This window comes from Anopheles gambiae, chromosome 3 (genome assembly GCF_943734735.2).
Source record: "Anopheles gambiae chromosome 3, idAnoGambNW_F1_1, whole genome shotgun sequence".
NCBI classification, from domain to species: Eukaryota; Metazoa; Arthropoda; class Insecta; order Diptera; family Culicidae; genus Anopheles; species Anopheles gambiae.
In genome coordinates this window covers 85260092-85288062 of record NC_064602.1, presented here as the reverse complement: position 1 = coordinate 85288062, position 27971 = coordinate 85260092, and the positions used below count along the sequence as shown (strand labels likewise).

Genomic DNA, 27971 nt, shown 5'->3' with positions numbered 1-27971 from the left:
GTTTTTTTTAAGAACTTCCATGAATTCCAACATTTATACCGAACTGTTGCTGGGACAGTGTTGGTAAAATTAAAAGTGTTCAACTACCCTTCAATACAACGCACCAAAGCGAGACAGCAACAATAACAAATGTATTGTGTTCTCGTTTTCGCTTTCATATAGTTTGAGTCGTATTTTTTTTTCTTGGTCCACAGCCCCACATGTGTGAGGCGGTGTTTTTGAAGCAATTATTTACACTGTTTTATCTTTAAACAACTGATGCGATAATCTTATCTATAAACAATTCCGGTTTTTATAGGTTTGCAGCTGTGCGAATATCAAAGCCTTTCTTTATTTGTTTACATTTTTACGGAGCATTTTCTCGCCACGGATGCGTCACGCACACAATCACCTCCCTTTGTAGTGTTCAGCTCACCCATCCGTGCGTCCTGTACGCCGTGGCAGTGTATTGGGAAGCGTGTTTGTGTGTGTGTGTATGGGAAAGGGTAAGAATCAAAATGTGCCTACGCGCGCGTGTGTGTGTGCGTGTATTTGCTCTCCGTCGTATATCTCTCCCACTCGCTCGCGCGCTCTGTTGCTCCATCGAGAGCGAGCACCGCGGAGGGTTCCAAAACAGCCGCAGCAGCAGCAGCAGCGGTGTAGTAGTTTCTCGCTGGGACACCGAAAACCAAACACGCAATTTGTGTGTTTTGTCCGCTAAAAAATCCTTTCACCGACGAAGCCGTGCCGCGTTGTAACGTGAACGATTGTCAACGATCGTGGTGGTAGCTGGACGGGAAGGTGTTTAGCAGGCAGAAGAAAGTGCCAGCAAGTGGCGAACATCGAAACAATTGCAAAACGAAAACACTCTAATCCAAGTAGGGCTGCGTGCGTGCGTGCGGGTGTTCTATGTTGTGCTGTAATCGATGGTTGATGGTCAGAGGAGGAAAAGATATCCGCGAACCCTGTGCGAGCGTGCGTGCGTGTGTGTGTGTGTGGGGACGAAAAACGGCAAGAGACAGACAGACGGTCGCCAGCGCTGAAAGGGAGTGTAGTGAGGGAGTGTAGTGGTGTAGTGGGGCCGCAGTGGTGGCAGCAGAGGGAAAAGCTGGCCGATTGTTCTTGGCCCAAGATTGGGGCAAGGTTTATGGAGCAGCGAAAGTGAACGGCCCGAACCTGCGTTGAACCTGTGGAAAGTGCAATTTTCCAATCCAAGTGGTTCCATTGGTCAGTGGGTTTTGTGTGCATGCATGCATGTGTGTGTGTGTGTGTCGGTAGGGGCAGTTTGCTGTGGGGGAAAACCTTGCATCGCGGTTTTTGTTGGGAAAACCCCGTGCATCGGTGGGCAGAATCGGTGGTGAAAGAAGGTTCTGGTCCACTCGCGCTGTGTTGCCGATAATGAAATACACGACATTCGTCATTGGGACTTCATTGTAAATGAGTAAGTAAGTACATTAGAGAAATTACACCGGAAAATGGATGAAAAGATGGTTGGGAATTGATAGTGTCTGGACACTTGAGGGCCGTATCGTAGTAGACATGGAGGTCGCTGAGTTCTTCTACCCAACAATAACATCCTTTTTGGGGCTTCCTGGATACGAAATATCTGCTAGATCAGCATGCTAAAAGTTTCTTCAACCATTTCGACTTGTTTTGGTACCCTTTTTTTCTTTTTCTTTTGTCTAGAGGCCCCAATAAAGTGGCCCCATGTTGTCCAAATATCTCCCTTATATGAGCGTTTCGAGGCACACACTACATTTGATTGTGCATTTTTGTGGTCCCTGGTTTCTTTAGATTGTATTATTTTTATCATTTTTCTCAAGGCCTGAACTATTCCCACTATTTTTCTTAACGATTTACAACTTTTTATTTATCATCCATGGTTAGAAGAGTCACTCAGACTTAGACCTAGACCGTTGTTAGTAGCTGACTTCTCCTCCACAGTGTAAGGCTCAAGAGACCCACTGTCCAGAATGAGTAGATCCTGTAACGCTTTAGGTAATAGCGTAGATTTTTATATGAACTTTGCAAAATTAAAGAAGATTTTACATAGATTACATAGAACCAGCGTTGATTAGTTTCTGACAGGATAGGAATTAGTTTTAAGTATGGTTATGTAGGGTCGTTGAAGCCTCTAAATGACTGAAAGAAATAAATAAGAAATACGAAATTAGGACAATATTTCCTGACTCATTTTTCCTGAATGTATGCAATCTGCTAGCCAATGTTATCTTTATTTTTATTCTGCCATGGTTTTCTTTGGGTTGGAGTTGATACATCGACAACACTGAACTATATGTCGGTTGGATTTACTATCCTCCTAGTAGTTAGAGATTAATGAACGAATACTGAGCCGATTACGAGTGGCATAGGCCCAAACCTAGGCATGGGAAATGTGTCTCTAGTTCAGGGCCAGCTCATACATAATAGCGTACAATGTCTGATGGAAATGATGCATCGGTTGATTTTGATTTTCTCGACCAAATTGACCCTATGTACTACGTTTTGAATCTATTTCATAGATAATCTATCAGACCATCACATGAACCTGTGAATAAAATCCAAGTTTTTGCTACCGTTGTTCGTTACTTTATCAGCGCTTCTCCGACGTAAATTGATTAATTGATCCAAAATTTATTTGCGTGATTACTATAGGCTTTTTCAGGCGATATTAAAATAAAAAAAAAACCTGATGAACCATGGTGAACATGGTCTATAGTTCACCAAGAGTGAAAAACTCCCAATGTAATTAGATTCAAAAAGACTTCTGGAGAACAACATCTGTTTTTTTTTTTGAATATTTACAACATTCAACTTAAAACATTGTTGCCAATATCAGGCCAAATTCACGTACAGAAATGTGTATATCTTCAAACCTATTATGATAAGCAATGCGAAAAAGAACAGGAATGATGGAGCAAGCTCATCTACACGATGTCTATCTGAAAACAATGTTACGGTTATTATACACAAGATGAGGAATTCCTAAGAGGCAATCAAGCTTAGACAGCCTTACAAGCATTCAAATTTCTGTAAATAAGGATCATCTCGCAAGTACAACTGTTCAGCGGAATAAGGAAAAAAACCTAAATAAAAAAAGGTTGGTTTATTTTAGATAATGATAGCTTAAACCATGTAACTAGCGTGGCGTTTTAGTTTGCCTGGAATTGAAAGACGTGAATATCCGATATACCTGGTATAAATCTAAGGCGAATCTTACATCGGACTACGGTGTGAACATTATCTTCTTTAAAAACCCTATAAAATTGACCACAAAACCTGACCGCCGTTTGGTAATTAGATCCGTGTAACCACCTATATTCAGCCGGTCTCATAGTACAGTCGTCAACTCGTACGACTTAACAACATGCCCGTCATGGGTTCAATCCCCAAATAGACCGCGCCGCCATACGTAGGACTGACTATCCTGCTATGGGGGGGAATCAATTTGTCACTGAAAGCCAAGCCCACAAGTGGGCACAGGCAGGCCTTGACCGACATCGGTTGTTGAGCCAAAGAAGAAGAAGAAGAACCACCTATATAAACCCATATGAGGTGCTACTTATCCGATACGATTCGATATGTACTAATCGCTCTTGTTCTCGCTCTCTCTCTCACTCTCCTCTCACTAGGTAACCGATTCCGATGTGGGTGGCGTTGGCGGGCATTGCATAATTCTTACCAGCTGTTGTGAATTGCGATAGGAATTGCGCGTACGCTAACGTTGTGCAGCAGTGCAACGCATCACTACAGTTCCTTCCCAACGCCACGCGCACAAGTTCTCGGCACAAGATCGCACAACGGTAGCAAGATCACGGGCGCAGGTTGGCCAAAAAAACAGCGAGCTGCGCTTGTTTACTGAGGTTCAATTTGTTTTGTACGCGTGAGTGAAGTGTTTGAATTGCAGTAGGGGGAAAAAAACGATCGTTTATCGGTGTGGTTGGTCAGGTTGGTTAGTTAAGCTTTCGTTTGATAGAGCCAAGTTGTGGTTAGTTCGGAAGGGTGTGAAGCAGTGCAATCGTTTGCTTCATTAGTGCGTGTTGGGTGATCGCGTTTAAAGAACAAACCATCAATCAATCAGCAGTCGAACGTTCTTGAAGTGGGAAAGGCTTAAGGTAAGTTCCGATATCCATTTATTATACCAAGACTATCATGCTTGTAACAACATGCGGAAAAGCAAACCATTTCTAGCACTCGTTCGAGGGAAGGAAGGAAACCTGCTTCTGCATAGTTTACGACGTAATTGAACCAACAGAAAGATCTTTACATTCTCCACGTGCTTCAGCGAGTGTCAGCCATCAATCTGAATGTAATAATGTACGCGTGTAGTGCGCGAATGTTTGGAAAATCAACGTTTCAGCGCTGGTGCGAGCGCTTTAGTGCGCGTTTTCCCGATGTAATCAAATGAATATTTATGCCGAGCAGGATTCGTCGAATCCGGTTGCTATGCTTAAGCAGTGTTCCGTTCTATCCCCTCTCTCTGGTGGTTCGACACACGCACACAGAGCATTTGCAAAACGCGGGGTGAGTGCGAAATTATGCTCGTCGCTTCGGGAAACAAAGAAATATGGCCAGATGTAAGCATTCTTTTCTATTCGATTTTTCATTTCGCCCGCCCGTAAACGCTGGGTGGTGCCTAGTGCTGCGAAATAAAGTTCCGAGAATTGGAACAATTTGAACGTGACGCACTTGCCTTCACTCTTGAAGCGGTATCATAAACCGGGGAAACTGTATTGTTTTGTAAGTAAGAGTACTTATTGAGTTCTAGAAAGGTATTTGGTGTTCTTAAAGCTTTTTAATATCCTGCTCTGTTTGGGTATTTTAAATTGTTTGGGTATGTTTGGCAGCAAAATGGCAAGAATTTGTACCTTTCGTGCATCTTTTTCTGATTGTACTTGGATTTCTTCTCACTTTTTCATTACATTACCATTAAATTGGTTGCGTTGACAATTTTCAAGAATTTTAGTTAATTTAATGGATTTTGTTATACCAATTGTATAACTTCGGGCTACAGTCGTTAAGTTACTACAAGGTATTTTTTGAAGATTACAAATGGGATAATCCTTCAGGAGCTTCAGGTTGTAGCTTCAAGAAATAAAATTGAATACAAATTTTAATGATTGAGCATAATTCGCTTATTTACTTACATATAAAAATATCTCTTATGAGAAATTACAAAAGTATGTATCAAATTTAATTGCTCTTAAATATTACTCCTTACATTAATATACTTAAAAAATGGTAAACCAATTGCAAGTTGTTATAATAAGCCTTTAGACTGATCAAGATATCTCTGCTAAAGCAATTTTGCTTCAAATTTACGCCTAAATGTATGCACGTTGCTATGCATAATGTCGTTACTTAGCTATAAATTTTCTTTTTTTTTACTCCCTAAGAGAGATCTCTCATATTTTGCTGCATAAATCACAAGAATGCTAATTGAACGCTTATCATAAAGCGTTCAGATTTGCCTTGAACTTATTGCATTGGTTTCGTGGAATCAATTGTTGACAGCATTCATCTTCTTTCATAAAAGCCAATTCCTCTTTTATCTGCCCTACTAGATTGACTTTCGATGATTGAGATTCAATTGTTATCTGTATAATTTTCTCGTCTGGTAGCCGCCGGGAGACAGAACGCTTGATAATACTACAAATCAATACAATTGACAAGTGGACAAGGGCGCTAGGTACATGCAGAGAGGAAAGGAAACTATCGCAGAAACGGTTCTCCTTTTTACTGCAACTTCGCTCGACAGTTCCAGTGCGAAATCACAGCTGTGAGAACAATTGGAATTGCTTTCCCTCGGGCGGGGGAGCAGTAGTGGAAAACCAACGACACAAATAATGTGGAAAAATCGATAAGAAACCCCGAGGGGGGCCTTCAGGTTGTGAGGCGATCGATTTCCTGGATAGCCTTCCGATTTCCCAGGACACGTACCCCAATTGCTTCCCTTTGGCGCCTTTGTTCGTGCCCCGCTTTCGGTCACGTGTAATCGTCAATCTCCTGTCGGAATCTCGTTGGAAAATCTTGCTGGAAAACTGCACAGGTAAGCCGAGCATAACGTCGTGTGCCGTTGTTGAATTATAAATGGCATAATTATGGCTGGCGCCTGATTGCTGCTGGCAGATAACCGTTGACAGTGACGTTTGTAAAATAAACAGCAGCGAAAGATTCTATCACAATAATGCTGCTTGATTCTATGTACTAAATGTTTGTTTTCCTTCCCAAAGAAAATCACAACAAGCGTCTGCTACAGCCATTAAAACCCGGATCCAAACCACAGCATCATATCATCATCCCCCCATTTTATGCATTGTCGTTATCAAGTCATAATGGTCGGGGTGTGCTCTATTTCCCAATCGGCGCCGTTTCGCAATTAATGGCCGTTGTGGTGCGTAAATGCGTTTTGTTTGTAAACATTTTCCAGCTCACGGAGGACGAAAACACAGTTTTTCGTTTGTGATTCTCTCTCTCTCTCGCATTCGCTCGCTCTCGCCCTGTGCTGCAGTTCTTCTTTTGCTCTTTTGCTATGGGTTGAAGGATGTTTCTCAATTACTGGAAAATCTCTCTTCGCTCGCCCGTGAGGGAAACAAGGCAAGGTGTGTTGTAGGCCCTACTTGTTTTCGATAGCGTTATGCAAATGTTTACGCCAAAAACAGCTGTAGAAAAAACAAATGGTTATTTAAAGATATCTATTTTTCAGAATAAAAGCTGCTTATAAGTCCTTTTTGAATGAATTAAAGAAGATTATTTGTTAGATTGTCTTGCATTTCATGGAGATATTCTTCAATTGTTGTTGTCCCTTATGAACGTGGAGTGAGCACAATGTCTGCCCTTCTGCTCTCCTGCTGAGAGAGGCTCAGAAATTGCGTTGTTGTGATTTAAAAGCAACGATGTAAATATTGTGATCCAATTTGGCTGGGAAGGGTTCAAGCCTACATACATCTGTTTGCTCAAATTTAGAATTTATTAATTTATTTTTCACTGTTTTAACCTTTTATAATTTCGGTTAATAAATTAACATTATCAAAAATGATACAAAAAAATGAAATTAATGAACTCTCAGGTCCTATTTCTCCCAAAATGCATTTCTCAACCGTGTTTTCCATCCTGTATCTTGTGTGTGCCAGTTTTCCCCATCTCACCAACACCATCGCACACAAAATATAAAGGGACGTGTTACAAAAAAAAAGGAAACAAACAATCGCAGAGAGTCCTAGGGGCCGACGTTCCCGGTGGCCTCAAAAAATCAAAACACAGGAGCACAAAAACTGTGTGAATGTCAACTCCATACATTGACCGGACCTGATTTTGGGGTTTTCCCTTTTTGGCGTGCGGGAAATTTAGCACTGTTTCCGAGCGACAAACCGCGAGCGAGACGTTGGGTGTGCGTGCGCGGTTGTGAAAAATCTGAAGCTGCGCAGTACGTTTGTTATTATTATTGTTGCCGTCTCGCTTCAATTCGATTTTTCGGGTCGGGTGCGAGAATTTTGGAGAGCAATGGCGCGCGCGTTCGCTCCCATCGGTCCACACGCACCGCCATCTGGTGGCCGGTGTGCGAAGCACGACTCTCGACTAAGTGGTTGTGTGAGGCTGGCTGAATGTTACACTAAACCCATTATGGCTTCTCCATGTGTGTGTGTGTGTGTGTTTGTGGTGGTTTCGGATGGTGTTGCTGTGCAAGGGCTAGCAGGTTGCTGCTACCAGCTGTTTTGTGTTGTCAAACTTTGCTTTACTCCCCACCTGCTACCTTCCCTGGGCCTTCTTCCCACTTGAGTGGACAGGGTTGAAAAACGTTTGAACGATTTGTGGGGTGTATTGCTCTCGCCTGTCTATCTCTCTCTTTCTCGCTCTGTATCAATTGGATTTCATTGAACGCGCGCGCAATTGCGTCGAGAAAATGGATTTTCTCACTTGTGTGTGCCACAGAACTGTCGTGACGTAGAATATCATACTGGGACGGAGGAAGTGTATGTTTTCAGCATTTTTGGCTCAAGAGTATCAATTTTTCAATGATTGGAATTAGGTCACTTATAACATAATTTAAATTACTTACATGAAGCTTGTTACAAGCTGTTTGTCATTTCTTATTTGGTTTTTCAGGGTTTTCCAGGTCACTTTCTAGTGTAAACATTGTTATTCACCGCGTGCAAGATGTTAATCCACATCAATCTGACATTTCATTTCCATCGCAATAATTTTTAATTTCTTCAACATGATTTTCAACACGACTCAAGCTGGATTGAGTTTGACAGTTCTTTGTTATGTGTTGAAAATCATGTGTTGAAAGTGAAATTTCATTTTGAAGCAAATAAACCATTTGACAGCTGTTGAAAAACATCTGGGATGCGATGAATAACAATGTTTACATTTGAAACTGACTTGGAAACCCTGTAAGACAATATTGTTTTCAGTTTTATTTAAATAAACATTATGGGATGTTCAGATCGTAGGTTTAGCAAATAACTTTTCAAATCTTCGCAGTAAATTCTAAGAAGGTTTCGGAATTTATGGAGATATACTTCAGGTACGTTGATGCTTTCGAATGTCTACAATATTTTACATTGATTGCGAGATGTTTTTCAACAGCTGTTAAATGTTCTATTTGCATCACAATAATGTTTCAGATCTTCCACATGATTTTCAACACGTCTCAAGCTGGATTGAGTTTGGCAGTTCTTTGTGGCACGTTGAAAATCATGTGTAAGGCTTGAAATTTTATGATGATGCAAACAGATCATTGGACAGTTGTTGAAAAACATCTTGGAAGTGGTGAATAATGATGTGCGCGTTCGACTTGGAAACCCCTTCATTTGAATATGCTGGTTTTATGTTGGTCTAAGATTTGTAGCATATCTGTTAAACAATCCGATGATTCTGCGACGAAATGATTTTACTAGCATGTTAAGTGAATTCAAATTATTCATTCTTTCACCTTTTTCCCCTTCACATGCATATTTGGCCTGACAGTTCTGAGCGTGTACAGCAATTGATATATTTGTAAAGCAGAAGATGGCGTAAAATGGCCACCTTAGATATCGTTGTACATTTATGTTTAAAAATAGTTATGTAAATTACAAAAAATGTTAAGTAATGGTCAGTTCTTAGATAACGCAGCTAGATTTATATATTTCACTCAAGAATGGGTAATTATTAATAAATAAAATGAACCTTAGCAACTTGCGTTTTGATGATAAAAACCCTCATTTTATAACTGAGTGTAATTTAATTTGTCAAACGGTGTAAATTCAACACCTTCAATACAATTGAATACTGAATACACCAGCTTCATTACTTCGTTTGCCTGCCCATTTTGCCCCATCTTCTCCTACCACTGGTTATTGTATTATTGCCCTCGTAAAGCTCAATCGGAGGCAAACCCCGCTCAACAATACAGATGCATTCGGCCGCAGTTACATTACGCAATGCATGCGGAACCACACTTCCTTCCTACGTGTGTGTTCGGTTGCGGGTCGTTTGCTTCGCTTGTCCCAGAGCCGTTTGGATGCAGTTATCCCATGAGTGGGGTCCGGCCATTACTGCCGGTAGGGGAGGTATTACTGCTATTGCTATTGTCACACTCCGTCCGTTTCCCGATGCGTCCCTCCGGAATCTCTCCCAGGGGTTGTGCTTACTGGGGATTCTGTCACTGACATGGAACTGCATCGATTGCCCGTTTGGGTAGCCGGGGGTAGCTGCTCGCTGAGATGGATGGCAGGCGAGTGAATTATGCATTCAAGATGCACTGCTGCACTGCGTGTCAGGCACACGGGGCTACGATCGAGTAGTGATCGAGTTGAATCTCGCCTGTGTGTTTGGTGTGCGGTGGTTGGCGTTGCTGTGTTGAGTGCGTTATAGACAGAATCCGCCCGCCTCATCTCTGTCGGTAGGCACACGCGCCTTTTGTTACGTGTGAATGTGTGTCGTGAGAATGAATAATGGGTCCGGGCGGTTGTGAGGCCTTTTAATCGATGATTTAATCGATAGCTAATCTGTTGTGGCCATAGATGTTTACTCACAATTGCCGGAGGAATGTGTGGGATGCATTTGTATGAGTTTTGTTTTGGGTTTGTGTTTGCAAATGCGCATGAATGTTTTTTTAAGGGCAAAGGTAACCTAGCTGCCTGAGAAACACAACTTTAAATAATGCTTTTCCAGAGTATGGAAATATGTTTTCTATATTTTATGTCGCAGAACGCCATAAGATGTGAATTTATAATTTTTTTACGTTCGTTTTAATCCACTATTTGAGACAAAAATCGTAACAATCTCAAATGATCCATGTTGTGCATACATTTAGGCGTTTTTTTCACTCAAAGCTCAGTGCAATATAGAGCTAGTAGGTGTACACAGAGTGTATTGCATTTATTATCTTAAATTAAATTAAATATTAATTGAATGATTAAATGCTGTATGGTATTTTAAATATTCGTTTTAATGTATTTCTTTATTTGATACATTTATATCGAACGATTGATTGACACAAATTAAATTAAAACAGGTTGTGTATAAATGTAGGCGCCGTAAAAACGTCAACGCGAGCAGTCTGCGCTTTTACATGCCTATTTTCCATAATTTAATCAATGATTTTAACCACGATAAAAAGAAGGTTTTTTACAAAAAATAAAGCTTAACAGATTTTGAGTGGAAATTCCGTAGAACCCCTGAAAAAAATGGCAATAAAACAAGTAACTATCCTACCTCACCCGTAGCAATTTACCATCCTCTTGGCAGTCACGATAATACTAATTTATAGTGATCATGTTCACCTTCCCGCCGAGTTGGGCGCTGTTGTTCGTTCGGAAAGGAAATTAAATAAGAACAATTTGGAGCGGCGTCTCGCTAATGCCTACCGGTCACGAAAGGGCTGGCCTCTGGGCGAAAGTGGAGAAAAAGGTTTGCTGTGAAGCATAATGTAAATACAACTATTTGCAAGACCATATTGCATGTGTATTGATCTTTGAACGAACGAAGAGGGAGAAAGAATTAAACATTCAACACTATTAAAGTATTAAAGTAAAGTTGGCTTAAGATTTATGATCGAAATTTCAGTTTAACTTGCTTTGCGTCATTTTGGGTTTTTTCAATCTCCGTTTTGCTTAGTAAAATATTCGTACTTTAAGTAAAGCGTTTAGAAAACGATCCACAATCCGGTTTGTAGGAGTCAATCCACCTGTCACTTGAATAGGATTATTTAATGGCCAGGTTTTCTTAGAATATTACCAAGGTCAAATGAAAAATGAAGGTGAAAGGAGTAGCCAAAATGGGGCCAATTAAATTCTAATGAACATATTCACGATGCTGATTGTGTGCTGCTCCGTTTTATCCTTTCATCCAAAGGAAACAAGCTAAAATATTCTTTTTTATCCGATTTTTATTCGAGATTGCAAACAATCTCGCTCATTTAATTGGGTCTACTATTAATTTTCCAGTGCAGTTCCTTTGCAACTTAGATGGATGGGTTGCTGACTGCTTAACGCAAAAAACCCCAAAAACAAAAAAGAATCGGCACAACAAGAATGTGCGTGAAGAGGGCAAAAAATAAGTTGCAACTCGCAGGTCAGGGTTTTTTTTTAAGTAAATGAGAGTGATTTATTATCGGGCTGTTACAACGCACGGTGTCGACTTTATTGTTCCAGTTATTTTTTTCTGCTTTTTCATCCCGCGCCTGTTTTTTGCTCTGTATGCTGGTCGTATACTTTAAAAGACGGTCGTCAATTAGGTTTCGACGAGAAGTTTAAATAATTGGGTACAAAGGAGCGATTTATCGTTTATAAGTGACGTTGCTTTAGGTTGACCATGTTGGAGTATTTTTTTTAGGTTTTGGTGTACACCAATTTGCACCTCTTTTCTTGCTTTGGTGTTCTTTAATTCGTTTCCTTAGCTCCGATTTCTTTATAAATTGTTTTATTTCTTTGTAGGCTTTTAAATAGGCTCTAAATGCATACGCAGCGGTTTTTGATTGAAGGGTATCATATGTTCTTATGTATTCTTTTAATTGGTCAAATAATGTCACTAAAATATTTTGATTCTTATTGACGGTAAGAATGTAGGTTGAATAAAAAGATCGCTAAACTCATCATCTCCTCTGGTCTTTTTTAACGCCTAAATGTATGCAATGCACGCCAATTTTCAAGAGTAAATTATTATTATTTTTTTACATTCAATGAATAACGGAGATCTCGGTGAAGTATCTTAACTATGGTTCTCACACTATGAATCACATGTGGTAGTAGTAGCAGTTAGAGTTCAAATCGTAGCCGGATTTTAAATGATTGCAAAATAATGCCAAATACAAACAGATGATTAACTTCATTATATGTCATCTTCATCGAACTAAGAGGATCATTGCAGCCCTAGCCAGTTCACTGTTGTACAGTATGTGTTATAAAATAAATGTTCAATTAGTTTTATTTATTTATGTCATATGTTAAAAATACATCAAATTAACCTGTAAAATTCTAAAAGCCTTATCAATCAAATAAAACGCCTAAAATTATGCAATTTGTTAGACAATTTTGCGTTTTTGGCTCTAGGGATGAAATTGTTTAAGTCTCTACCATTTGAAGAAGATTTACACCATTTTTTAATGTATCTGGAGTATGTAAAACTATTTGCAAGGTATATTGTATATTATCATGGCTAATTTCGTTGGTTACAAGTGATGTTCTTAAATATTAAAACGCGATTGCCTTTACTAAACTCTTCGGATTATTTTTTCATTTTAAACAGTAAAAGTTTATTTACTAACTACTAAGCCGCTGCGCTTGCTTTGCTTTAATAAATGGATCATGCCCTTGGTAAATATAATGCAATCCATCGATTAACTTTAAATCGTTTTCACACAAAGCAACAGAAAGGAGGGGAGAGGGTTCGCCGTTGATGCTACACATTTAAATAAAATAAAACGAATAAAACCCGACCATATCGTCACCGTTCCAGACAGTGCAATGCTCTCAGCGGTACGGAAACTGTCATTCCCTCCACCCCCTACCCCTTCCTGTGCTGCGTTGTCCTTCTCCCGATGGTGATTTTCTCGTGCGCAAACCGAACGAAATTGAATGAAAAGTATGATTAATGGGCAACCGTATTATTGCCCGCTGCATTTGCCTTCTCCTCGTATCCCCATCGAGTTGGTTGCAAAATAAACCAACCGGCGACTGGAATGATTCGTTCTTCCTCATCATGGCCGTACACTTTCAGCTTGTTGGCAGCTACAAAAAAACGTTAGACGTCAGTTCTCCCGTCCGTTGTTTTTTTATACATCCACGCCACTATGCCGGAAGTGCATCGTTTTTAGCAAGTGTGACCGGGCGTGTTTAATGGTGCTCAGTTCCCAGGTCGGGTCCGCCGGGCGCTCATGCTGTTCTTATTTGTTCACAGCGCCTTGCTGTTTATTCCCGCCCGAAACTGGATCCAACCCCTCGCGCCGGCATACATCCCGAGGTTCCTAGTGGACAAAGACGTTTATCATTGAAACATTTCAATCGACCCATTGCCATTTTCCCCATTGCGGGAGGGCGCTTTACGCCACGGGAGAAAAGTGCACCGCAGGTCATAACCACGAAGGGTGTTGTGTTGTGTGCAGCATCCTTCTGGGTGGAGCGTGTGAAGGGAAATGTGTCCTGGTGTTGGTGGGAGAGAACAGGCAGCTGCAGCAGTCACATATATTCGCGAGTGTTTGCCAATTAACAGTCGCGGGCAGCATCGGCGAGCAGGTTTTACGAATAAACAAAGCAATCCCTCGCGGCCACATTGTATGCCCGCTCATGTCATCGAACGCGCCCGTCTGGTGCGAATGTGCCGTTCTGTGTCCTTGCGATCAAGTGGCTGGATGCTGTTGATGGGGATGCGCGGGTAATGTTCTTTATGTGGCCGAGTTAATTACCCAAGTGATTGCCACCAGGGTGGGTTCATTGTCTTGGTGCGACTTGGTCATAGGATTGGCTCCATTTGCCGTTTGATAAATGGATGTTTAAATGTTTCAGGAACGTTTTAGCTTTGACGATGTTTTTTTTCAGTTTTTTTTTCAGTTTTTGACGATTTATCATTTTATTAGCAGTTTTATGATGTACTATTGATATTAGAAAAAAAATGAACTTTTAACTTTATTTTTGCTGTGGGTTAGAGTACTTACATAAATTGTGATATATTTATGTAATTTAATTCATTTTTGGCTAATTAAGCTACTGATTACCTTTTTATGGTAAAAACTCATTTCATTGAGCGTTGCTTAATGTGATGTGTTTTATGTTGAGTTTTTATAAAGTAATCATTTCTTATCTTTACTTTACTAAAGTTATTTTTCAACATATGTGCTAATCGCTATTTTGTGTTATTTTTTATGATTTAAGTTTGTATTTTAGAGTTTAGAAAGTTAAAGTTTATGTTTTATATTTTAGATATTTTTTAAAATTATTGAAGCTATATTTGTTTGTCTGTAATTTGCGTGATTTGGCTCATTAGTAATTTCTTTTTTTAATGCTTCTTGGTATTGCCTCGGTTTAGATTATTATGTTAACATTTTCATACTTATATTTATTTATTTCATATTTATTCATGCATTATTTGACTTAATCGCAGTTATTACTAAATTTAATCTAAAAGGGAACAAATTGAAAGATTTTTGTGTTCTTACACTGATTATTCTCATAATAACTGAATACACTTGGAATTTCTGTAAAAAATGACCTCAGAATGATGTTTTATGCAACAAAAAAAGCGCAATTATTTATAGCTGATAGAATTTCTCCCTAGAGCACTATTTGCTTACGTCCATTTACACTTTTTCTTTCGAAGCACCCCAAAAAACGTGATGGTTTGATTTCCATACTTCGCTCCAGCTTAAAGCAAACCGTTGATGGGAGTGGATCCACATTTCATTTGCACTTAAAATTCCAGGCAAAAATAAGGGAAGGTTGCCAAACCACTAAACACGAGCACAAAGACACGAAACGAAATCACAACCCTCTGCGCTGTCGACCACCTACGACGACCGCCACACGTACGTGTCATAAAATTATAACTAAACTAATTTAAATTATGTTTATTACCGGTCTCCAAGGAGCATGCGGCCAGTCGGTCGTCGCGATAGGTGAACTCCAATGGAGCAAGTTTTCTAGCATTTCAGTGCACAATCATCATCCGGTTTCGCTGGTTTACCGAACAGTAGAAGAGACGGCAGTGCCGATAGTAAGGGATAGTTTCTCACGAGATTCCGAGTTTTGCATGATGCAGCACAATATTATACGTCGCGCGCAAGCTGGATGCCAAAAGTAAGCCCAGGATGCACGAAAACCTACGCTCCAGGGTTTTTTGGGTAGTATTTTTTGGTTTAAATTCATATCTGAAGTACGCTTTATCTTGCGAGAACCAACTTTTGCTCTAGGATCTCTGGTTACTTTTTCCAACGATACGGCTGCATCTGCGCACCTTCCGGCACCGGGCAAATAAGTAAGTCAATAGTAATGTAATAGTGGGTTTTTATTGCTGGCATCCGATGTAGAGCCACCGTCACGATTTTGTAATGCATGCATCCTTATGCATGCGTTGGGTGAGTTTGGGTGGGCAAAAGTGAGCTTCATATCGATCGCACTGTTTGATTTGCTATGCTTTGCTCGAATGTAGAACGATGTCGAGTACGCGAGGAATCCGACATTGCACACAGGCGTTTTTTTTCCGTTCGATTAGCTTCCGTGTATTCACAGATACAAACACACACATAAACCGTGAATCGGTTCTTGTGCAGAGAAAAAAAACACGAAAAACCAATATGGGACGTGACACGAGCTGCATTAAAGCAATTTGTGAACTTCATGCTACTTAACTGGAGTACAGACGATGATGGTTCGATGAGTTTTGGGAGATCCTTATGTTCCTCTGTTCTGGTACATCTTCCTCGGGATGTGATTTGAGACAACGAGGTAAGAACAAACACTGTTATTCCTGGTTTCATGATATTAGAATTATAAACGTATCGAGCCTAGCAAGTGCGTCTTTTGCCTGTGTTGGCCTTCAAAGCTCAGGAACCAAGACACTACTGGAATGTAAATTCCAGAAGATAATCACAGTAAATGAAGTTACAGTGGAGCGCCGTTTATCCGGGCTTCTCGGGACTTGAACTCGCCCGGATAAGCGAATAACACGGGTAATGAGTCAAATGATTATTTTATTACCAATTCCTGATTAGGTTTTGGAAAATTTTCTTATTTTCTGATAAAAATGACCCAGTTTTCATTAACTTCATGTTTTTCCAACGAGAATATTTGAAATTTGCCATGAATTATAGTGTTTTTTGTTATGACAATGTGCGCTTATAACCGCTTTTTCGAATATCCTCCTCATAACGCAATGTCACCTTTGTATTGAGCTGTCATTTCTCAACAGCACGGATAAACGGAAAGCCGGATAAAAGGTACCCGGATAAACGGCGCTCCACTGTATATCGACGATAGTTGCTGTGCTTAGTCATGATGATTCATGAATGATGGAATTATTGTAAATGTTTGTTCTGATATGTTTAAAAATGAATAATTTAGGTTTAGAATAACAAGTCTAAAATTATTGAATGTAATAAAAGAGGTATATGTCCATATAATTGTATAATTTTATTTCTTATTTAGGAAAGACGACCATTCTGTGCCTTTCTATTCTTAAGGATATCTTCGGTTCTATAGAATCAACACCAGACATTCCATTATCGCTATCTTTTCGACATTGGGATACCGTAAAAAGAGAACATCTTTTCAAAATATCCTACTTCAAAGATCACTAAGACTCGTCAGTTACCCTACTAAACCGTTTTCAATATAAAAAAAGCAATACAACGCGACGAAGTAGACATTCTTTTTAGCAGACACTTAAAATGAAGATGTTTTCAGACACCGGTTCAAACTTTGGTGTGTGCTGTTTTTCTTTGGTTTTTTACCATCCCAACATAACCTACCCCAATGCAGTCTCACGTGATGGATGCGACGATTCTTTGCAATTCTAAGTCCTCGCTTCCCGGGGTATGCATTTGTGCCGCGTCGCACATTGTTGGGAGGAAATTGTCCGGAATGAATACTGTCTCCGACGATAGCGGGTACGTCTCGGCGTGTTTGGCGCAGATCATCGAATGCCATCGCTCGGTGGCGTCTCAGCTTTCTTCAAGCTCTTCCAACTTGAAGCCGATGAAAGAATGCTGATAAGAAGACGTACACCGACGCAAGTCGCACCGTGCAAGCGGGGAGGGGAGTGGTGCGAGGAGAAATAAACCCACTCTAAAGTCTCAATGGAGCAATGAGAAAAACGAGTGCCCGGCGACGGCTGCTTTAAATTCTGCTCCCATGGCACTGTGTCGTGGAAAGTTTTGTCGATGTTGCAGGGCAAAAATAATCCCGCACTGATAGTTTTCCACCAGCAGCAGAAAGGCGAGAGACACTGTAGGAGGGAGGGAGAGGGAAAGAAAGTGAGAAAGAGAAAGAAATTGATGAAATGAAACAAAACTTTTCCCGAAACTCCCTACCGAACGCCAACTTGCCAGACCGATCCATTTTAGCATTGCTTTTTTTCTTTGGTAATTTTCTCGCCCAAGTGCAATATCTTTGTTTTGCTTTGCCTTGCGACACTGCATACCTTTTTGGTTTGGTTAGGTTGTGGGCAAAATGTTGCTCGGAAAGGCAGCTTGGTTCGATTCAGCTGATGGAGTGCGAATAAAAGCAAATTGGTTCTATTGGCAGGCTGTGATGCGAAAGCGGTAACGATGCAGATCGATGGAAGTCGTTTAATTGAATTCGTTAAGATTAAGTGAAGTTTGGTGGAAGTTGGTCTGGAAGTTCTAGTGCTGGAGTTGAACAAAAAAAAAACGTTTCTGTATGTTGATTTCATGTAAATTTCGGTAAATTGTTACCATATGTAATTCGATTACATTGAGTCACTGAAAGTTAGTCCCTTCGTACCGATTCAATGGCATAAAAAAGATAAGATCATAGGTATTGGAGAGCCTGATGTTCAAACCTACGTTCAAAGTTTCGTTTGCATTCGTTTGCATAGTTTCAGGTTGGTAAGTTCAGAGAATATAGAATATTGAATTTGGCTGGAAATCTCATTATTATTCTTGAATACGTATGACTTAATCCGTGCTTCATAAATGTAACATAATCTTTACAAAATCTTTACCAAAAAGGAGTAATAATAGTTTATAAAAGGTTTTTAGATGCACTGTCGGAATTGTTGACTGATGACCTGAAACTTTAGTTAACAAAAGTGTGAATTCTCTGAAGAAAAATTTGGTTGTATACGTAATTGTATAACTTTAGGCGCTGGAAGATGATTTCATTATTAACGTCGTTTTGTCATTCTGATTGCATAACTTACGGCTTTTATGATTTGAATGTTTAAATTTATTTGAATAATGTATAGTTGGCATTTGTGGCATTTAACATATTTTAATGAATATATATGTGTGATTTAACACATTTTAATGAACCTGCACTACTGCCTTTATCACTGACCCATGGTTTCTTAGTGCTCTTAGTGGAATGCAGCCATTGCTTCTTAAATTACATGGCTGCTCTCAAACAACCAAACAAATTCCTCGAAAGAAATTGTACGCATTCCTTTGCTCAAAATTAAACGCAGTAGTGTGGGGGTGGGCAAATGCTTCTCCTGTCTGAAAAACTCTTCTTGTGCGATTCATGCGCCTCAGACGCTATCCACAAGAGATACCGTGCTTACTAGGAACATTTTCTGCTGAAGACTGCATCACCACACCCACACGCTATCACTACAACAACTGCATCCGTCCAGCAGTGGATACACATTCGATCTCGTCTCGGGAAAGGTAAGCCCAGTTCGGGGTTTCAAGATGGATGGATGGGAGCGGAGCGAAAGGGACACAATTTATGCCAGTTCTAGAAACCGGAAATAGCGTCTGCACCGCGCAGATGGCGTTGAACCGTTTGCAGCTTCCCAAACCGAGCCGGAAGAAGAACCGTGCTTGAGTTTTGCGACCTGCATGAAAGATCCGAAACAACGAAAGAAAAGCATGGAAAAACTACATCGTCTGCTGCGCACCGTTCGGTGCCGGGCGGCGAAGTCGTTTGGTTGGAAAATGAGCGACGAGCTCGGGGACTCGCGCTCAACCGCTGCTGACGATGGCCGTACCCCGGGCAGCGCTAGAAAACTAGGAACGAATGCTAACGACCTCACCAGTAGGGCTGTCGGTGAAGAGGTTAAGGTTAAGCGCAACGGAAACGCGCCAGGACGACGTTGTACCCGCGGAAGAACTAGCCCAGCGACCGAGGAATCCAGACATCGTCCTGTCGCTGCTGCTGTGCTGTGCTGCTTCCTTCAACTCTACCTGCTTGCAAACAAAGAAAATTGCTCGCAGGTTGCAAACCTTCTTCTTTCTGCTCAACGGAGCGGAAGAGCGGCAATCGAAGGGAATGGTAACGTAATGGAAAATTGCTTCAACCAATCTTCCTCCTTGCCCTTCCCGAGGACCCGAATGAAAAACGAGATTCTGCAGAATCCATCCCCATACACAACGAGATGCTAGCTAGTCACCGGGTTAATTTCTCTCGCGCTGGTGGTAGGGTTGGAAGGAGCGGACTGGTGCAGCAGTCTGGCTTTGGGTTGATTTTTAGCAAGCAGCTTTTTTATCGTTTTGACACTTCCTCCCAGTGCGCCTCGTTTCGGGGATGGATGTTTCCGCCTCCATCGTGGGCCTGGGTCAGTAGGTGTGTGTGTGTGTTTAAGCCTTCTTTCCGGGTTGATATTTATTGCCGTCTGGCGAGGATTTGGAGTAGTGCGAACCTGCATTATTGGTCCTGGGGGTGAACAACCAGACTCTGCTTTGTGCGCCCCATGACCTATCCCAACGCAACACACTAGTAGAGGTAGAGGTTGGCCCTACAGTTGGGGCTTCTTTCCGATCGATAATGGCTACAATTTCTTTGTCTCTACCTTCGACTGAGGAAGGTTGTCATGGAGTCGACTAGAATTGCGACGGAGAGAAAGGGAGCGCGGTGGTTGTCCTAGGTGTGGTGCTTACGGTTGCCAACGGTCATGGTTGAGTGACAGGATGCTACAGTAACCCTGGCTGAAATGGATTCATTTCATTGTCACCATTAGCTACACAATTTCCTCAGACGAGTTTTGCTGCGGTCCGGTATTGTTTCGAATGCTCGACATGTTTCAAGGAGCTTTAGGTGTGCCAACGTGGTGACTAGGGTTGTCCTCAGGCCGGTGTCAATGGCCAGAAACTAGACTCGCTGGTGTGCGGGTGTTTTTTTACGGTCAAAGCTAGTTTTCCACCCTTCATATCAACAAACAGGATCTGATGAATCGGTCACTTTGTTTGTCCTTTAATGCGATAGCTAAGCGGACCTTAGTTGTCGGATGTTTGAAATGGCGCATGTGTGTGTGTAGTACATTACGATTGGTCACTGACCGTCTGTAGATCTGTGGACGGGGTTCGTTCAATTTTATAGGAATGGAAGAGTGTACTCGTACTGGAGATATTAATCAAGAAATGGATGACTATTCCAACTGGGAAAGTGATACGAAGGATTCATACTAAGAATGGTGGTGTCGTTCGTAATGTTTATGAGCATTTTGTGATTCATCACACTTGGCTGTTATGAAAAAGGGGAAAAAACTATATTTGTCAAAGAATTATGTTGTGTTATTATATCATCTCAAAGATGATATTCACGAAAAAATCAGTTTAAAATATACTCTGTGCACTTTTTGACCGCATGCGGTGCATATAAATAGACGCCACCATCTGCACCTTCGTGCGATTGGAACCCTTGGAACCGATCATCCTCCCGGAAGACATACCAAACACTCTCTCTCTCTCACACACACATCATCCTACTCGCTAAATGTCTCTTTCCTTTGCTCCCAGGGCCGGGGAAATCGTGTGGATTTGAAGTTGTCTTTCTGGCTTACCGCCGAGAATGGTTTTTGGTAGCGAAGAGAATTCCCTCCCCACTAGTCGTAAACATTGGCATCGCTGCAAGATACATATTTACACTTGAAATTCCTGTCTAATGGGCAACGCATTACCCTGCCGGTAGGTAGGTAAGCTTTGGACACACCATGTTATGTCCACGTCGTGACGGCTGGGTTCAAAGTGGCCGGAAATGTTCATTTATTTATTCTTCAAACAGTCAAGCGTACTATGGAAACTGTTGAAGAGGGTGGGAGTGTAAGCAAAATAGTAAATTTAAATGAGGTTAAGAGAAAGTTGAAGAATGAACAATCATAATAATCCGGTTCGAAGGACCAAGATAGTTTACTTGGCCAATAGGTCCAATATGGTGTAGCAACGCTCGTGCTTAAGTATAAGGGAACAATTTGAAGAATAATTTACTTCTGTGGATGATGATGTACTGCGGTGATAAGACTTTTATGTATTGTAAGTTTAATAATTTCCTGTCAAAGATTGAAAGTTTTATAATCAACGCTGGTTGTTTCCGTAATGAAGAGTTAAATAGTTACTATTAAAATATCTGTAAAGCGTTTTGCATACTTTAAGGCGATTTTGTTCACAAGCGCTATTAACGCCTTTTGCTATGCAAAGTGTATAACAAAATCCTTAATTTTTACTTTTTGTGTGCTCTAACTGCCTATATTTCACTTTGATTGAAAGAATGATGTTTAAAACTAAAAACAAATATATTCTCATTTGAACTATTACAGGTCGATGTGGTTGTAACGGAGAACGAATGTGACAGCGAATGAGCCACAATAAATGCTAACAGGTAAGTCATGTTGCCAGTGGTAATAGCTCCATTATTCTCGTATTTCATATGTCCTAGGAAACCCCAATCAACCATAAAGGTTCGTGAAGCATGACACACTGATGTAGGGGAACGATAAAAGCAAAACGACCACCGGAGAGCATATCTTGCTTACCTGGGACGGTGTCACATTCTTTAGCTCGCCGACATGTCGACATGTTAAAAAGGAAGTGAACACAATGGAATTGGAGCCTTCCGGGCCAAACTATGCTTCATTTGTTTGACGGTATTTTTTGTCTTCTTTTCCATCAAAACCTCACATAAAGAGAACATCTTCCTCGGAATCCTTTGTAGCTACAATTGCTCCACGGTACACTTTGCTTGAGGCAAGGATTCGCACCCACTTCCAGGAAGGGATTGTGTAAAACATAGAAATGCTTGAACGGAGTTGTAGCAAAATAAGTAGCCTTGTATTTGCTCGGCAGTTTCGTTGCATTCGTTGCACGGCTGCAACATTGCAACAGCTTAGCGTACAGCTTTCGTATCCTGAGCGAGAGAGAGGAATGCAGCCCGTTGTGCATGAACCACGAGTGTCATTGGTGTTGGTGAGATTTTGCCCAAACCACCACTACCTAAAAAGTGGATCCGCTGGAAAATGGGAACAAAGAACTTCGGTGTTCGGTTCACTTTGGTGCGCTCGCACGGTGGAATATCCTCTCTCTGGCCTTCTTTCTTACCGTTGGCTTTGACTCTGTGTGGCGCTGCTTCCCTGTGTTGGTACTAGCCTCGCATCCTTCCATTCAGCTGAGCTTACAGCTCAATGTCCGCTCCACTAACCGATGCACTTTTCTGTCTGCTGTGCAAAGAGCCGGGAGCTGCCCTATTTACCTCGGTACACTACCTCTATGTATCGAAACTATTTACCATGCGAATACCATTGCACCAATACAAGCAGACAGTGCAGGCTAGCAGCGCGCCACAGTGCAAGAACAGAAGCGAGTTGTTTGATAGATAGTGCTGCGCGGGTGCTGCAAAACCGAAGCGCTGCTTCCTGTGTGCGAACTAGGTCAGGCTCTGGTTTCCTTAAAAAGAGGTCAACCGTTGGACGGGGAAGCGATGGAGAAAAGGGCTGGAAAGTGCACCATTAAGCTCTCTTATGTACGCGCGGAAAAGTCCTTGAAAAGCAACAGTAAACAAAACTGTGCCATGCCAGCGTTGATGGCTGACTAGAGCCATCCGGTTCGAAGGACCAAATCGTAGCGAGGTGCAATCTGGCACGGGATGTTGCAACGTGATAATGTAAAAAAAACGTCCCGCAGGAAAACGCTGCCATCTCTGAGCCCGTTCACGCCCGTGTTCTTCCCTGTGCCATTGCTTTACTTTTAATCCTTTTCGTTCCACTCCGGGACACACGCACACACACATATCGAGTTGTCATAGACGAGTGTGCTAAGTTTTATCGACGACCAGCGATGTCACTGGTTTTATTTCCCTTACTTTGCCCATTTCATTCCGTGTCCCACTTGGAATCGTAATTCAAAAGACACTTTTGCCCGGAAGAAATAAAAAGAAAACGTGTGCAGAATTTTAACGGTAACCTTTTCCTTCTGCAGGACCATTTCTTGATTCCGCAAATTCGAGGTCCTGCTTGTATATGGAGCTATTGGGAATAGTTTAGATAGGAATAGTTGGGAACATGTGGCTCATGGAAAACGTGACTTGTGAACTCATGGTGAATAGCTCTTTAAATATGTGTTGGTAAACTTTAGCTGCAGATTTTATATAATTTATATCGTTATTCAATATACTTAGTATTCTTTCACGTGAAAAGACGAGAGACTTAATTCTATAACTTAATAAATACTAAAATGTTCAGCAACTAACAAATGCATCATGCTATATAGAGCAGAACACGAACAACTGCATTCCACGCCCAGCAGCACCGCAGAATTTATGGCCAATGTCTTCATTATTCGCTCCAACCGTTAATGAATCCCGCTGTGAGAAATGGGTTTAACCCTAGCTTAGTTAAAATAATGATAATAATGATGATGATGATGATGCACACCAACTATGCTAATCAGCTGTCAATCGATTTGATCGGTGTCACATTGTCGATGGACGATTTATCTTGCCTGGACGATCGCAGGTGGGGATGAAAATCCGTTATCTTGCCGACGGGTGCTGCCACCCTGTGACACATAAAGCCCCCTCCTCTCGATGTCTGATTTGTCAGCTGTGTGATGAGACTTTGTAGCATTTTAAAGTCGGTGGCACAACATTGAACAATGGAATGTACTGTAAGTTGAAGCATCAAGCGATGAGCAGTGATGAGTGTGCGGAAGACTAGAGCGACAAACATGTTTGCATAATGAATTATAATTACATTTTATCGAGCACACCCAGATCCTTGATCTTGACACTGGTCACATCTTTGTCTTGCCGGAGAGAAAGTGGACATCGTATCACTCCGACTTGTATGCCTTGAACTTGTACTTTTAAACAATCTCGTGCCAAGCTACTCTGTGACCTGATAGGTTGATAATTGTATATCCAGCATTATATTGCCCGGTAACCAGTGCGTGTGTCGCTTTGTATGATTCTCGCGCTAGTCTCGAGCCCCGTTGACCGTACAGAATGAACACAAAACCGGTTCCCTTCCGCGCTATGTGCAGCCAAGATAGGTCGTTTGTCAACGGGCGATGGCGTAATTGCTCAGCCAGTGAAGGTGTGCGTGCAGTTGCCGCGTGCATCCGCCGAAGAGCCGCTAAACTATGTCAGTAGGGAACGCCTGGGCAGACGCCGCCTTGGGTTATGTTGGCCGACCCGAACGCCAACGAGTCAGTCTCTTCCTGTAATTTATTGTAGCCATGTGCGGCATGACCGGTGTGCCAGATATGCGTTCGCCTAGCTTTGACATTTAAGTAGCACACACGGAACCCATCAGCTGACAGGTTATTTGAAGTTTGCCCCAGGGTACCCGTGTGCATGTCTACTTCGGAAATGGTGAAACTTTTTTGCAGAACGGCCATTCCTTGACGATCACAGTTCTAAATTGAATTTGAAAAGTTCATTTATAAACAGCTTCGTTCTGCATTCGCTAGTTCTTGCTGGAGTTCTCCATAGTGCGCAGATTTGCTTGAGCTCTGCCTACAAGGAAGCATGCAATATCCGTTTCACGGCAGTCATGTTGCTGCATTCGTTAAGGTAAATGTGTACCGAGCCAGATACAGTCTCACGCATCCCACATTATGCCTTGTCATATTTACCATAGCGTAGTTTGTGTCCTATCCGTTTGACTGAAGCGGATGATGGAGGTGTGTGCATCGTGTCCTCTGGAGCAGCCCGTAGCTTCTCGGGCAGTTTGACGGAACTGTACTACTTTCTGGGGCCGGGTACCTACCGCCGGCTGATGAAAACAAATGATGTGAAATTATGCACCGTCGGTTGTCGTGGCGTTTGAAAAATTGATGTTGCATAATTGATAAATGAAATAAGTTAATGCTGCGAGCGAGTGGGTGCAACCGTGCGGGTACTACGGGTAACGTTCGCTTGGTATGGTTGGCCGTGTACTTGCACACACGGACGAGCAAACGAGATTGGGTGTAATGATGGTCAAGTGTCGTCTTTTAAGTGGATTGTGATCTAATTTTTTTGCAGCGCAAACTGACGTAAAGGGAAATTTATTCAACTGCGAATTAAAGTAAACGTTCGCACGAGGTCGTATGGGAATGTTTGGTGTACACCTACAATGTACTATGGTAAACTATACAGAATGTTTTTAGCACAATATAGTACGTAACGAGGGTAGTATGGTCAAATTGATAGCATTTTCTGGACAGGATTTCCTGCAAATTGACTACGTGGGTTCTACAAGATTACTTACGTACTATGTTGCATCCCTACATACTACAAGAGCACACGTGCATTAAATTCAATTTAAATTGTCGTCTGAAACGCTGGGCTATCTATCCTATTTAGAAGTAGAAATTGAAACAGTCTCAATAATTTGATAAAAAAAACTACCTTTAATGAGCTGAGCTAGATTACAATAAATGACTAAAATACAAGTTATCCCAAGTTCTTTGAATCACTCTCACGATTGTTTGGCACCATCCCATAATGTAAGAAATGATTAGTTCCAATCATTTTTGGAAACACTCATACACAAATCATGAGGTCATCATAGAGTTCAAAAATTTGGGGAAAATGTTCCATAAATAAAAAAATCTAAATATTTACGAAACATCCACAAATCTATTGAAATCCTTTAAGAGAGAATGATTTTTCTCAACAACTTTATTGGATGAAAGATTAACCATGTCGTTTACTATATTTTGAGAGAGACCTGGATTAGATAGAACTTTTTGAAGATCCCCAAACAAGTTAGATTCCTTAGTAAAACAAATCTAGGAAAAAAGTCAACTCGCTGCAATACTGAAAATGCTAGGTTGTAAAAATATATGCAAATTTCACATCGTATTTCCCATGCCGTTTATAGCACGATAAGCAAACTGGAACACTTTTTAACACAGCAAAGGCAAAAACCAACGAAAAAGGATTTTCCCATTACGCTATTCCTTGCTGGTCCACCGGGGTCCAACAAAACGCCCCATTACTCGGCCGCCCGTGTACCACCCAAGAAATCGAGCCAATGATTTTATTAGAGCATTCATTAGCCGCCGTTACTCTTCTGCTAACGCACCGACAGCAGTGTTGGCAGCAGTGGGCAAGCGTTACTGATTGTGGCCAATGAATATGTAAAACGCTCCATATCGCACACACCATAAATTGTATCTCGAAACAACGGCAGGCGTAAAGCGTAGGCGACGGCGTCGGCCCAGTGCCCAGTCATGCCCGCGATTTGCCAAATGGCCAAAGGGCGATCGTTTTCTAATTGCGCCGCTGTGGCGCACTGGGAAAACTCCCCAAGGCTAGTTTGCTTGATTGTGTGTGTATGTCGGAGATGCAAATAACAACTCCTTTTAGTAGCACTTGCCGAGCGTGAGGCAAACAAAATCGTACCCGGAAAAATGTCCCAGGGTCCGGTGTTGGTTGAACACGGCCTAGGGTTTTTGCGTACACTAGTTTCGGATACACATGCAGGCCGTAAACCGTTGCACTGCTACACGCTTTGGAATTGCAGCACGCGGAATGTGTCATGCGAAGTTTGTTTACCAAACGCGGTTGGGCACTGGAAGTGAACGCTGCACATGAGTGCGCCATTTGTTGTTGGTGTATGCTGGCGTGGCTGCTGCAGGGAGCTCATAAAACATTCACCAAACATTTGCTAGCCGTTTCGTTTGAACGGGCGCTTTATGGTGGACGTTTTATAATTTAGATTTATAGAGTGTACTGCCGGCCACAAAAAAGGAGACCCTCTTATATTTTTTATGTGCAAAATCTCTCTCCATCGATTGGGGGAATCCTTTTGGTTGCCGAACGTGATGGTCCATTACAAAATTAGAATGATGTGTATAATATTGCATTTTTACTAGCCCCAAATTTCGCGCACTACACTGTAAAAGCGTCGTCACGAACTGGTCATATCTTTGGTGTCACCAGTGTGTGGCGTATGCAAATGCATTTCACCTACTGGATGCTGCTCCCGGGGCTATCTTTTTGGCTGCTTTGCAACCGATGTCACCCAGTAAAGTGCACACAGGGGGTTTGGTATAAATTTTTGTTTGTGGTTTTTTGTTCTATAATTTTTACCCACACTGCAACAATACCCCGACAAATGGAGTTTTGGGTCTTTCGGGGGGATCGGTCTTCGCTATCTGTGCACTCTGGAGCGTTATGCTTACAACTGCTCTAGCTGCAAGAACGGTACGGTGACCCAGATTGCGTTTTTGGCATCATCGTGTCCGATGGGTGCCTGTAGCAGAAATCTGGACCATGTGGGGCCCCAGTTACTTCAGCAAGATTATTGTGTCTAGTGAAGCAAGTTACCCTGCAGGAGGGCTTCCAGTGTGTGTGTGTTATTACTTTATATTGGCTTGGCAATCATGTTCAAATCGTGTTTAGTATGGTCAAGGATAATGTCCCAAGCATCGTAAGGATTGTTTCCTTCAGTTGGCTATGCTATTTGGCTGTTGATTACTTTTCTTATCATTAAGTGGGTTGGTAAAGGTTGAGAACGAAACGCAATTTTTATGATTAAAAATACTCTCAAATATTCTTGTATTTTTAAATGACAACTTATTCGATCTCTTAATTGAAAACATATGTTTGTACATGCCATACGCGTAGAATGCC

General features: G+C 41.6%; 1 protein-coding gene across 7 annotated transcripts in view; it reads left to right on the top strand.

Moving 5' to 3' along the window:
- Nucleotides 1-578: 578 nt before the first annotated feature.
- LOC1271194 (protein yippee-like) overlaps nucleotides 579-27971 on the top strand; it is a 93618-nt gene continuing 66225 nt past the window's right edge. For 4 of the 7 annotated variants that reach the window (XM_061656137.1, XM_061656132.1, XM_061656125.1 and 1 more), the window contains exons 1-3: nucleotides 579-1424; nucleotides 3612-4094; nucleotides 21673-21734. The gene's annotated coding sequence lies outside the window, so the exon portion shown is untranslated. The remainder of the gene's footprint in view (nucleotides 1425-3611; nucleotides 4095-21672; nucleotides 21735-27971) is intronic. The other 3 variants (XM_061656138.1, XM_061656142.1, XM_061656128.1) reach the window with 3 other exon arrangements.